The following is a 13,728-nucleotide window of genomic DNA, read 5'->3' as shown; positions in this document are numbered from 1 at the left end:
ACCCGCATCTACAAGCACATCTATATAACAGATAGACGCATCTATAGATGCGCAAATAGATGCTCGGCTAGAAATCGCGCTTATAGACGCTTTACGAAATCTTTTTTTTAATAAAAGCAGAATTTTGTGTGGTTGAACAGAATGCTATGTATGTTGTGTATGCTATGTAGTTACAAGAATCCCATTTCCACATTATGCAATTCAATTCTTACAGCCAACCGCATTTTAATTAGCATGATTGCAAGCACGCCTATAGTCGACGATTACAATTCCAAATAAAATATTACAACTCCAAAACGTTTAATTCACAAGGCATTCATTGATAGAACGTTGCACAAGGAAATTAAAAGCCAAAAAAATAAAAGGAGTGTATATTAATTCATAGCTCAAAAAGTGCTTGTATGTACATATAGCACGAAGCCAAGCCACATCCTGTGGCTTCAAGTACAAAAAATAAGAGGAGTGTATATACAAGAGAGGCACGAAGCCAAGCTAGTGGCTTCAAGTACAAAAAAGGGTAGCTAGCACTACTTCTATGACTAATCTAAGTTCTCCGCGTCCTCACTCCCTTCTTTGCTCCCTTCTTTGACCCCTTCTTCGCTCCCTTCTTCCTCATCTTCTTCCTCTTGATCAACCGTCGTAGGACCCTGTAAATGAGGAACAACATGTATCAATGTATGAAAAATTAAATCTTTACTTACAATATTGACATTATTTAATTACTTTTAAATCCCTGGGGGAATGCTCCAGTAGTCCGGATATATTGCTCCTCAGTAATCAAATCGTTATCATAGAAGTGCCTCCATGTATCTCCTCTATGATGGTGGTGGTGGTAGGCTATCTCAACAGGAGTAGAGTACCTGTCCACCACGATATCAAGCTGCAAGATGACACCATTTGCGCAGGGATTAGTACAAAGAAACAACCTCCTAATAAACTATATAAACAATATAATTTGAGATCGATACTTACAAATTAAGCCTCCCATGATTCAATACCCCTTGCTCCAAAATTCAGCTTCCATAGTGCTCCATTTGGATCCTTCGTGCCTCCATGTGCTGCAGACTGGGGTTCGCCTTCGTTGCTTTCTTTCACTCACGCCTGTGAGCGGTGTGGGATTGGCCCCTTGATGGTTGACCTCTCTCAAGCCTGACAATCTCAGCTAGTAGCTACCTCTTAAGCGAAGATCTTTTATTGCTAAGTATCGTAACAATCTTTGACTTGGCCCATTTATCTGTGAACTGAACATTGGGGGGATTGGGATACCTAGAGTGAACAGCAACAAGGGTCTCATCAACCATCTTTTTTTGATGGTCTTTGTAGTGAATAAAGCAATCTCTGTAATCATTAGACATTACAGAGTGCATGAAGGCCATGATGTCCTTCCCCCGTGCATCTATCAAGATGCCTCCTATCTGAGTTATGTCATAGAAGATCGTACCATCACTCTCTAACACATGTGCATCATCTGAATCATCCCCGTCTCCGCCACTACCCCCCCCCAAGCACTGTGCCATGCTATTCCCCACCGCTCTCCCTGCTACTATGCCTGTTGCCCTGCCATGTCGAGCTAGTACGCTGACCACTCATAGTTGGAGAAGTGACTCTCGATTGCATGGGAGTACGCTGGCCACTTGTAGTTGGAGAAGCGACTCTTGACGACACGAGAGTACGTCCATGGCTCTGCGAGACAAAAGGACCTCCTGACCATCACAGGGGGAGAAGGGGCTCGGCTCTGTAGCTGGTTGGGCTGTCTCGACTCCACTGGGATAATCTCAATTGCTGTGGGGTTGGGGTGGTTTGGAGTCTGTACTGCTGACTCCTCGGGGGTGTTTGTAGTACCCTCATGTATGTGTATAACTCCCGAGGAGTGGGAGGGTGCCCAAAATGTTATATAACTCTCGAAAGATGGCATCTCGAAGATCAGGTGAGGCTGAAGAGCTTCCTAGTTATAGTCTATCATACCCATCCTACCATATGCAAATAATGTGTTATTGACCTTAGACAGAATGATGAACTGAAGAAAAGAAAATAAGAAGATTACCATCGAGCATGTCCTCGTCACGAGATGCAAAAGAAAAAATACAGTGACGGCCTGACATTGAGCAAGCATTTATAGACTCCTACATTCTTTGAATTAGAGTGATAGAAGTTTGTATCTGTTTGCTCAATGTCAGGCTATTGAAGCTTTACGTGGGGAAAAAGAGAGAAGGAAAGAGAGGAAAAGAGGAGAAAAAAGATAAGAGAGGAGATAAGAGAGAAAAAGAGAGGAGAAAAGAGAATGAAAGAGAGGAGAAAGGAGAGGAAAAGAGAGGAGAAAAAGAGATAAAAAGTGGGGATAAAAGAGAGAAAAAGAGAGAAGGAAAGAGAGGAGAAAAGAGAGGAAAATTGAGGAAAAGAGAGGAGAAAAAGAGATAAAAAGTGGGGATAAAAGAGAGAAAAAGAAAGAAGGAAAGAGAGGAGAAAAGAGAGGAAAAGAGAGGAGAAAAAAAGAGAGAAAAAGAGAGGAGATAAGAGAGGAAAATTATCACAAAAAGAGAAGGAAAGAGAGGAGAAAAGAGAGGAGGGAAAGAGAGAAAAAGAGAGAAGAAAAGAGACGAAAAGAGAAGGAAAGAGAGGAGATAAGAGAGAAAATGAGAGATGAAAAGAGAAGGAAAGAGAGGATAAAAGAGAGAAGGAAAAAGATAGACAAGGTGAAGGAAAGAGAGGAGAAAAGAGAGGATATTAGAGAGAAGGAAAGAGATGAGAAAAGAGACGAAAAGAGAAAAGAGAGGAGAAAAAAGAAAGGACATAAGAGAGAAAAAGAGAGGAGAAAAGAGAAGGAAACAGAGGAGAAAGGAGAGAAAAAGAGAATGCAATCCCTTATTTCCTCACAAATGCAATCCCTTTCTTTAATCATGCTTTCCCTTTCCATCATTCATGCAATCCCTTTCTTCAATCATGCAATCCCTTTCCATCATTCATGCAATCCCTTTCTTCATTCATGCAATCGCTTATTTCCATCATTCAATATGCAATCCTTTTCTTGGAAGTAGAAGGGGAGCCTTTAGGGAAGGGGAAGGGGAAGGGAAAGGGAAAGAGGAGGAAAACACAACAAAGACTGTCAGAGCGCGTCAATAGGCACAGTTGTTTATTTTTCCAAAAGACAGACACGATGTTAGATGCGCTATTAGACGCATCTATAAAAGCGCTCCGACAAATGCCTTTTTCAAAGAAACTGAAAAGGACATGCGCCCAATCCCAAAAAGAATAACACTAGTACCAAAAACATCCGTTCCCTATATACGATAAAGGACGAATCCAAAGAGAGCAACTTCCGAAGAAGATCAACCGCCAAGAGACTTACCTTCGATAGAGGTATGGAAGCTTCTTGTCCTTCTTCACAGCCTCTTCATAGCTGCTTCTCTTTCTTCTCTTCCTTGTTCACCCTCTTCTCTTGTGTGCTTGGGGATGATTGTGTAAGCCTGGAGATGAGTGTGGGTTCTTGGAGATAAGTGTGGATGCCCGGAGCTGTGTCAATCGAAGCAAAAAATCAAATGTATGTGTGATCGATGTCGAGGAAACATGTATCGTGCACGTAGGAATCACCATCGATTTCTCCCACCTGATCATCCTAGATGTCACCCCTTGGAATGAAGTCCCCCCACAGTCACTCACTGCAGGAGACTGGATGAGAATTTAGGATAATTCCACGACTCCTCCACCACTTGGCATGAGCCTATAAGGATTTGTAACTATTGTGTGCTATATTGGCTGGAAATAAAGATTGCCCGCTAACACCAACTTTTGTTTGGATAGTCCATCTTTTATCGTTTATAATATTGGTCCCACCTCAAGATCAATCACCTACTTGATCCCATGCATATCTTCAAGAATGTGGCATCTATCATTTGGGGACATTTGAATGGGACACAAGATTCCGCAGGCATAAGGGACGATCTACGCACCACAGGGAGGATGCGTGAAGCTTGGCCACAAGAGAGACCAAATGGGCGTGTCTTTTTACCTCGTGCACCATGGAGGTTATCAAAGCTAGAGATGGTGGCAGTGATGTAAGCTATCACTACAATTCGTACTCCCACTGGATGCATGAGGTGTTTGAAGGGGGCCTTCAGAAAGAGTAAGAAAAGAGATTTAGAGCAATTATATGACTTGAAATCTCATGATTGGCACAAGATGCTCCAATTAAGTATTTTATGTGCATAATATCTTTTTCCTTCCAAATTTGTAAGTGAATTAGAAGCAACTAATCAACCATTCCTCGTGTGTTCAGTTCATACTACCTACTAGCATTCCTCGCAGTGCATCAAAGGATGTGAAGTATTGTATTTACAAGATGGGCGAGCTTGTGAGGTACTTTACAAGATACAAAATGTGAATATTGTATTTACAAGATGGGTGAGCTTGTGAGGTACTTTACAGGATGCAAGGTGTTCATATTGCTAATATTGCATACTTTTTCCTTTCTAGGTACGTGAGCTCAAAGGAAATGGATCCTACCACGCTTGAGAATGCTCGAGTTATGTCAGTGGAGGTGGTTTGTTTAGTGGAGGAGACATTTCCACGTTGTATTCTCATAAGCCAATTACATCTCATAGTGCATTTGGTGGATGAGATTGCTATATGCGGCACTGTACATGCACGATGGTTGTTCTTCCTAGAGCACTTCATGAAGATCTTGAAGGGTTTCATGAGACAAAATGCAAGACCTGAAGGTAGCATGGCCGAGGGTTGGTTGATGCAAGAGTCACTTGTATATATTTTTGAGTTTCTTGTTGATGTGGATAGCTTTCTCCTATGATTATGGAGAGATGATGAAGACCTAAGGATGACCTCTATTGTGCCTCAAGGGAAAGGACACAGCAAAGTAATAGACAAGGAGTTGCTTAATAATATCAACCTCTATTGCATGCTTAGTGATGTGATGAAAAGATGGGTGACAAGATACGAGGATGCAAAGGCAAGAAGACAAGGAGAAAGGGCCCTCTTTCGTACACACCACGGATCTCGTGTGCCATACCCTCAGCATCTAAGAGCACTTCCAAAGGATATTCATGTGGATTGGCTACTTGATGAAATGAAGAGAGCAGAAAGAGACGAGGGGATGCATATCACAATGGAAGAATAGGAGTATGCTAAGGGATGCATGAGCAAGGTCAGTATATAAAATGTTATGCATAAGTTAGGAGCTTTTAATAATTTAGATTGCTTATTTCATTGATTTTGTCTTGGTGTAGTGTACTATGTTCAATGCTATACGGTGTGAGGGCAAGCAATTTCGAACACAACGGATTGATGATAAGAGAAACACACAAGATTGCGACGTCATTACTAGCTTTGAGAGAGCCAATCGAGCCATGGATGATTATTGTGGCATAATCCAAGATATTACTAAGCTTGACTTTCGACGCTTCTTTGTGTATGTTTTGGATGTACAATGGTTTAAGGACGTTGTGGAAAGAGGCCCTAATGCAACAATCAAACACCATGCAAGTGGCTTTGTAACTATTGACTCCACAAAGTTTTGGCAAAGTAAGAAGGATACACTAGTACTACCACAACAATGTGAATAGGTACTGTACACACATATAAAAATACTCACTTTTAAATATTTGATACCTTCGATGCAAGGAAAATAACATGATTGTATTTGTGTTTGAATTAGGTTGTCTATCAACCAATGGTGGATAATAATAGGTGGTGGCATGTCATACCTATTACGCCACGTTCCAAAGTGATGTATAGTACATTTACTAATATGGAGTGTATGGAGGATGATCAGGGCCATGGAGGTGATGATGACCGTGATACAAGAGAGGAGGATGATCATGGCCATGGAGGTGATGATGAGCATGATACGAGAGAGGATGATGATCATGAGATAGGAGATACACATATTGAGGCCGTGAGGATGAGCCTACCATTGGTGATGCTGATTTCGATGAGCACATGAGTAGCATAAGTAGTAGTGAGTTGAATGTATTTGTAGATCTCAACACTGGTTTGGATTTTGAAGTAGATAGTTTGGCAAGGGTTGATCTCATTGAGGATGAGATTGAATCGTAACCCATCATTGATATTGGCAAAACTAGTTTACATATTGTCTCATTCTCCTCACCTCACTTAACTTTTGTATATGTGGGTTTTGAAACCTTCCCACATGGTGACCCAAAACAACCATCCACTTTCTCTTGTTCTCCTGCATCATTCCTCTACTTTCACCACGATGAGCCATTCCATTCTCTTTGACAAGTATTCCTTATTGTATTACTATTGTTGTGATCCTCTTAAACTTTCAAGACAATAAGCTTCTCTCACCGTTTATTCGCTTGTTCTCAGTTTCATTCATTTTTTTTAATGTCTTACTATTTTAGTGTGTGTTTCTTTGACTTCACAGGTATTAGAGTGAGGATTTCAGATGGCAACCAAAAACTTTGGTCGCGCCACTAGGAAATGGTCTGTCACTCTAGCTGGCAAAGATGTGGATGTACAATGTATCTCTTTGCCCTGCGAAGACCTACCTCACTAATCTCGTGTAGAAGTTTCCAATACTATGAATGTGGACGGTAGATAGTAGTGGTGAAAGGAGATTGGGTTCTATTGCTTGGGCAGAGAAAGTAGCAATCAACTAACACTTTTTTGGCTTCTTGGAAGGGCAGAGTGAAAGATTTTCAGAGTAAAAAAGGAAGGCACAAGATGCATCACAGAGGTTCGGATACAACATGTCTACATGCACGGAGAACTTGTATTACGGGATCATCCTGCTTATCTTCCACACTATAGACCCAATTGTAAGTGTATTTGTGTAATGAAATACTTAAAATGAAATATTTGTTTCTTTCGATGACAGACAGTCTCTTTGTTTTTGTTCAAATATATATCCCTCATCATATGAAGAGTGGCAACCATTGGAGTGCATACTAGGATTCTTTGATGCTTTACATCATGCTATTGGGGAGCTACAATACCAAGGTAGAAAATCAACAACCCTGGCTGAATCAAGTATACTTTTTTATGATGATCATTTTAATCAATTGATGGACAATGCTCACTCACAGGGTTTATTAAAAAAGCAAGATCTCCCGGCATGGTATACAGTTGATTGGCCAGTCCTTGATGGCAGCATCACAGAATTCTACAGAGCCAAACTACTTTCGGAAGTATAGCATTCCCTGAAACCAAATATTGCTACCAGGATAGTTAAAATCAACGTTTTCATGCCACTTATAGTTTTTGAGAGCTTTTTCAAGATTATTCAGTTAAAGTTTGTAAAACCATGTTGACTTTCAGAGAAAAAGGGTATGATGAAGTTCCAATTCTAAAATTTTTGGATAATGGTTGGGATAGAATGGTGGCCAACAATGTGTATTATGAGGTTGCTCATAACTCCATCAACATTAAGTACATGATTGCCTCGCAAAACTTTATTTTCTCTTTTTACTATAAATGTAGCAAGATGATAGGCACAAAACTTGTGGCAATGGACCAAGACGAGAGGTCATCAGGTCCAATAATTGAAATCAATGTTATTGAGAATGACATCCTTCTAACATCCATCTCACTGGGACCTCACTGGGACAATGCTGCACTCCCTATCAGTTACGTAATGACATTATTATGGAGACTGAGAACAATATCAACAAAGAATTTTCATTCATTTTGAACAACAGGAAAGTAAGTTGGTTTCCATTGTGTGTTTCTCCTAATTTGACCACCCTGTGTTTCTCCTAATTTGATTCTCTTTACATTTGCATAATACATTTACATATTGCTAAAATTTTATTTTTGTAGATACTTCAAAGGAGCGAAAACAAAATTCAATGCAAGGACATTGTGAATAGAACAATTCAGATAATACAAAGCTATTGACTAAGGTATTACTTGCAACCAAAAAATATATTTAACATTTGATGTATTAATACAAAATGATTACAAGTATTATCTATTTTTCTATTATTGCTCAGAATCTCTCTCTTGACTTTTTTGCAGTGGAGACTCCTGAGAATCTTCCACATGCTGCTCAGGTTACTGTTGCTGTGGATCCTGCTGCTATACATCCTACTGTGGATCTAGCTCCTCTACATTCTAGTGTGGATCCTGCCGCTACACATCCTCCATCGGTACTGTCTCCTCCTACATCGACTCCTCCTGCATTGACTCCTCCTACTGCTTTGGTGTCCCTGCCTCCTCGTCCAGGGGCTCGAGCTTGGCCTCGTGCTGCTTTGATGTCCCTGCCTCCTCGTGCATAGGCTCGAGCTTTTGGAAAAGATCAAGCAACTCATCAACACCGACACCTTCTAGAATGTCTTCTAGATTGCTAGTGCCTAGGACATTCTGAGCCTCTTGTTCAACTCGGAGATCCTCAGCGCCTTTTGATCCCTCTCTTGTATGGACTGGTTGGCTTGGTGCTAGACAAGGGGAAGAGTGCTCTAGCAGCTTCATAATTGTCTTTGCTCTAAAGCTATGTACATATTCAGAGCCAAAACTATCCTCTTTCATTTGCAATAAAAACAAAGAATGTTTTCAATATTTTGTATCAATGCATTAAATTTAGAACTTCTCAAATAGTATCCAATGAAAGCACTCACAAATTCAAGCTGTTTCTTTGAAAAGTATGTGTCAATCATATATTTGGCACTGATGAGAGTCCTCCATCCACAAGAAAAAGGATCCTCCTATTGTGGTGTCTGTTTTATCAAAATAGAAAGCTAAGATTTATATTGGACTATGAAGAGTGCAAAAAATAAGAGGGAGATAAAGATAAGTGACAATGATTACTGTACCTACAATGACATTGGCTGAGCTGAATCTAACATCTTTAACTTTAGATCACGGAGGTCTAGTGCATCCATTAGTCTTTTGAGATAACTACAATGGGAGTGAAGGGCAACAAATTATAAAATTCACACTTCTGCAAGTAAATGCGATATGGCTGACTTTTCAAGAGAAAACTTGAAAATCGTGTTTTAGAGAAAAAGTATAGACAATGATTGACTTACAATTCCAAATCCTGGTGGGTACCCTTTAAGGAGTTAAATGTATAGCATAGATTTTGCTGTATATCTATATGTACCTTACTCCAATGATTGCTACAAGAGAAACATGAGGGGACTAGACCAAGAGGGTGTAAATTTAATTTAAACAATCAGGATTTTGACAACAGAGGGTAGTAGTGGAAAAGGTCAGGAAACATACTCTGAGCAATATGGGAGGAGAATCATATCAACCACATCCAAATTACAAAAACGAAATCACTTGGAAATGCTTTTGGTTGATGTCTTGTTATCTTTTAGCTTGAAAGATATAGCTAGATCAACTATATACTTAGAGTGCTGAAGGCTCTGATGGATCTGACTCTTCAAAAATCTACCAAAAATAACTTCACTTAGCTTATGAAAAAGTGAATGCTACAAAGACATAAACACAATTGACATAGAAAGATATACTTACTATAGAGCTGCAAGCATGATTGTGCAAGTCACATGTTTTTCTTTCTGTGCTAAAGCCATGATGCAATCTTTTGTCAAGTCCCAAGTCAGGTCATCATTCACAGTCTGGATGGCTACTCTGATCCTTGGTCCAAGTTGTAGGAGCTTCTGCTGAATTTGCACCATCCTCACTAATGTCTGGGATTGCAAGACAGACACTATTTCTTTAACTCTTTCCCTGAGGGACTCTTCATAGGCAACCTTGCCTCTGGTATGAAGTTGGTGAAACACCTCTACAACCTCGAATCCATCATCTTTAGGTTTCCTTGCTGGAGGTATCAACAAGATATCCCTCATTTTCAGATCATCCCAATCCTCTGCATTAAGGATCTTGTCATATCTATATCTAACCCTGACAAGTGTTTGGATGTCTTTCTTCATGATGGTGACCCTATGTGCATGTTTTGCTACCATCATGGTGTCCATGAAAAACTCTATGAGCCACTCTTCAATAGCTTCTTGGAGAGCAAGTAGTGCAGTCCTTTGCTATCTAAATTCCACATGCCAGTTCATGCATACTACCCTGACTAGCCTCTGGAATGGTGCCATGGGTACTGCATATCCTATGGCTTTCTAAGCCTTCGTGATCTCCATCAGGATAGATCTTCTTTGGCTTACTCTTTTCTTCCTGTTCCTTGCTAGCATGTGCACAGGCTTCCCCTTCTTTGAAGATTTAGATCTAGATGGAGTTGTGGCAGCCCCTGCAATGTATGGTCCTTTTCCTTTCCTTCTGGCTATTGCTTTGGTCCTTGCCATAGTATATTGTGCTCTTCTCCTGGAAAAAAACCCAGACATCACAAGGAAATCAGCAACCTAAGAGTTTGCTTGAAAACGCGATATGGTGTAAAAAGATAGAGAAAAGCCTCAAATTGCATTTTTCAGCAAATATCTTTGGACATACCCCAGGAACACCCAGCATGCTAAAAGTTTTCTAGAAAACGCGATATGGGGGAGAAAAACAAAGAACAAGCTCAAATCGTGTTTTTGAGCACATATACTGAAGCCTACTCTAATCAATCAGTTTGGACTCTACCATCCTCCTAAACTCTACAATGCAGATGAGATGTGCTCAGAAAAACAACACATAGAGTGCCTTTGAGAGAAAGCTATGGAATGGTCATTTCACCTTACTAATAGGAAAAAACAATGACTTCTGACAGATTGTTTACCTGGGCTTGTGTGTACAACTGGAGCTAGAGCTGGGGAGGTGTGAGATGGACCTGGGGAGGTTGTGGTTGGAGCTGCAATGGGTGGTGGAGCTAGTGAGGGAGGTTGGATTTGGAGATGTAGTGGACTCTGTGATGGAGGTGGTGAGGTAGTGAGGTTGGAGCTGGAGTTGGAGCTGGTGAGGTAGTGGGGTTGGAGCTGGAGGTGGTGAGGTTGGAGGCAACTGAAACTAGAGATAGGGATGAAATGAAGGGTAGCTCTACTTAGAGGGGGTTTGGTCTCAAAATTTGTGCAAACAATGATGAGGAAATAAATGTACAAGAACCTAGAAGACTGTTTTCCACATGTGTGGCTGACAAGACAGATGTGACACTCATTGGAAACTATGTCCTTTCCTCTTATCTACAGTTTCTCCATCCCTCTAGCAGTTTTGATCTACACTTTCCTCCATCCCTCTAGTAGTTCTGATCTGCATCACTGCCATCATCACCCCCCCCACCCCCCCAATCATCATCCCACCCCCCCACCCTTACTGCACCTGTGCAAGAGCCACAAACATGTCACTAGGGCTAGTCATGGACATAAAAATTCTAGGTATTCATTCTACCACTTAGGAATCTGCTATATTTGTTTGCTACTAGTGTTTTCTTGATCTGTGATTGTGTAGACCTCATCTTTTCTTAGGTGCCAGTATTTGGTCCATAGAGGATAACATTTTTTTTTAGAAAACGCGATTTGAGGCTCTTTTCCATAAAAACACCCTATGTCGCGTTTATTAAAAAAACATGCTAGGTGTGCACAAGCTTGTATAGGGAGGACAAAAATGAATGATACTCTAAAAAGCTTGGTCTAAAAATAGGTGCATGCAATCACTAGATACTCTAAATATAGTACCTTGAAGACCGGTTTTAGCATGTGTTGGGTTTTTGAGGCAAAAGAGAGCTGATATACCACAGAAGATCCTTTGAGAAGAAAAGGCGCAAAAACACGTCAGGGTGCCATAGCTAGTCTCTCCAATTTCGACTGGTTTTTCTTTGTTTTCAGCTTGAATATGCAACCATTGCTGTTTAAATTTCAGCACATGATAGCTCTAGGTATGGACTAGCTCCCGAGAAGTATGGAGTATGCTAAGAGAAAATGCAGGAGCAAAGGTCGATGAACTGCATGTAATACTGCATGTTAATGGCGACGAAACGAGCACGTATTTCTTCAATTCCTTTCAGCCAGGGGTTCACCCCTTTCAGGTGGATCTCCAGCAAGAAGGGCGTGGAAAATGGTAGAGAACCAGAGGAGAACAGGCTTAAGCAAACTTTGGGAAGAAGAGGAAGAGATGGTGAAGAAGAAGATGGAGAAGAAGATGATGATGTGGCAGAAATGGATCAAGGGGGATCAAATGGCTCTGATACCATGTTGGTGAACTGAAAAGAAAGAGTAGAGTGGACACAAACTCAGAATACTTGCATTATGGAATGAAAAAGAGTGAGGTCCTTATGTAGGCACCTCATACATGCTCACTACATTATCCCCACCTACCTATACTTGTGCAAAAGCCACAGTCTTGATCTATCTAATTCTACTTCATCAGCAGCAGCTATTAGGCATTTACCTGAAATTGTTGCATCAAGAGGAAGGACTTTTTGCTAGAAAATGCGATATGGAAGAGAAAAACAGAGAAAGAGCTCAAATCGCATTTTTGAACAAATTTTTCTTAAGCCCAATCTAATCAATCAGTTGTACTCCACCATCCTCCTAAACCCTAGATTGTAGATGAGATGTGCTCAAAAAAACATTTCAGGGAGTGTCTTTGAGAAAAAGCTATGGAAAGGTTATTTCACCTTAACAACGGGATAAACCAATGATAGGAGATAGATTGCTTACTTGGGCTTGTGTGTAGAGCTGGGGTGGTTGTGGCTGGAGTTGCAGTGGGTGGTGGAGCTGGTGAGGTTGGAGTTGGAGTTGCAGTGGGACTCTGTGATGGAGGTGGTGAGGTAGTGAGGTTGGAGCTGGAGCTGATGAGGTAGTGAGGTTGGAGCTGGAGGTGGTGAGGTTGGAGCTGGAGGTGGTGAGGTTGGAGCTGGAGTGGTGAGGTAGGAAGTTGGAGCTGATGAGGTAGTGAGGCTGGAGGCAACTGAAACTAGAGATAGGGATGAAATAAAGGGTAACTCTACTTAGAGGTGGTTTTGCCTCAAAATGTGTGTAAGAAATTATGGGATGAAATGAAGGGTAACTCTATCTAGAGGTGGTTTTGCCTCAAAATGTGTGCAAGAAATTATGGGATGAAATGAAGGGTAACTCTACTTAGAGGTGGTTTTGCCTCAAAATGTGTGCAAGAAATTATGACGAAATAAATGCATAGGAACCTAGAAGGCCATTTTCCACACATGTGGCTGACAAGACAGATGTGTCATGCATTGAAAATTGTGCCCTTTCCACTTATCTACACTTTTCTCCATCCCTTATCTACATTTTCCTCCATCCCTACACCATATCCTTACCTTGCATCACTACCATCATCCCCCCCCCCTTACTCCCATCATCCCTTCAACAACCCCCCTCCCCCCCCTTACTCCCATCATCCCCCCAACAACCCCCCCTTATTGCACCTATGCAAGAGCCACAAACAAGTCACTAGGGCTAGCCATGGATTGAACAAATCCGGATACTCATATATACCACAGGAATCCACTATATTTGTGGGCAATAGTGTTTTCTTGATCTGTGATTGTGTAGACCTCACCTTTCCTTAGGTGCCAGTGACACAGCACATAGAGAATAACTTCTTTTGCCAAAAAGCGCAATTTGAGGCTCTTTTCCATTGAAACATATATCGCGTTTATTAGAAAAATATGCTAGGTGTGCAAGAATTAGATTAAAAACGCGATTTAGAGTAGTTTTCCTAAAGAAACATGAATATCGCCTTTTCTAGCAAAAGGTACTAACCTTATTAGTATGTATCAGCTTGAGAAGATCTTGATGGGTGCCAGCTTGATGGTTGTCAGCTTGATGTATCTTGAGCTGTAGTGGGTCAGTGTGGATAACAGTTTGATGGGTGTCAGCTTGATGGGTTGAGAGA

Source organism: Dipteris shenzhenensis, chromosome 25, assembly GCF_047967505.1.
Source record: "Dipteris shenzhenensis isolate YYH24624 ecotype China chromosome 25, Dip_SZ_1.0, whole genome shotgun sequence".
Lineage (NCBI taxonomy): Eukaryota > Viridiplantae > Streptophyta > Polypodiopsida > Gleicheniales > Dipteridaceae > Dipteris > Dipteris shenzhenensis.
This window is presented reverse-complemented; position numbering follows the sequence as displayed.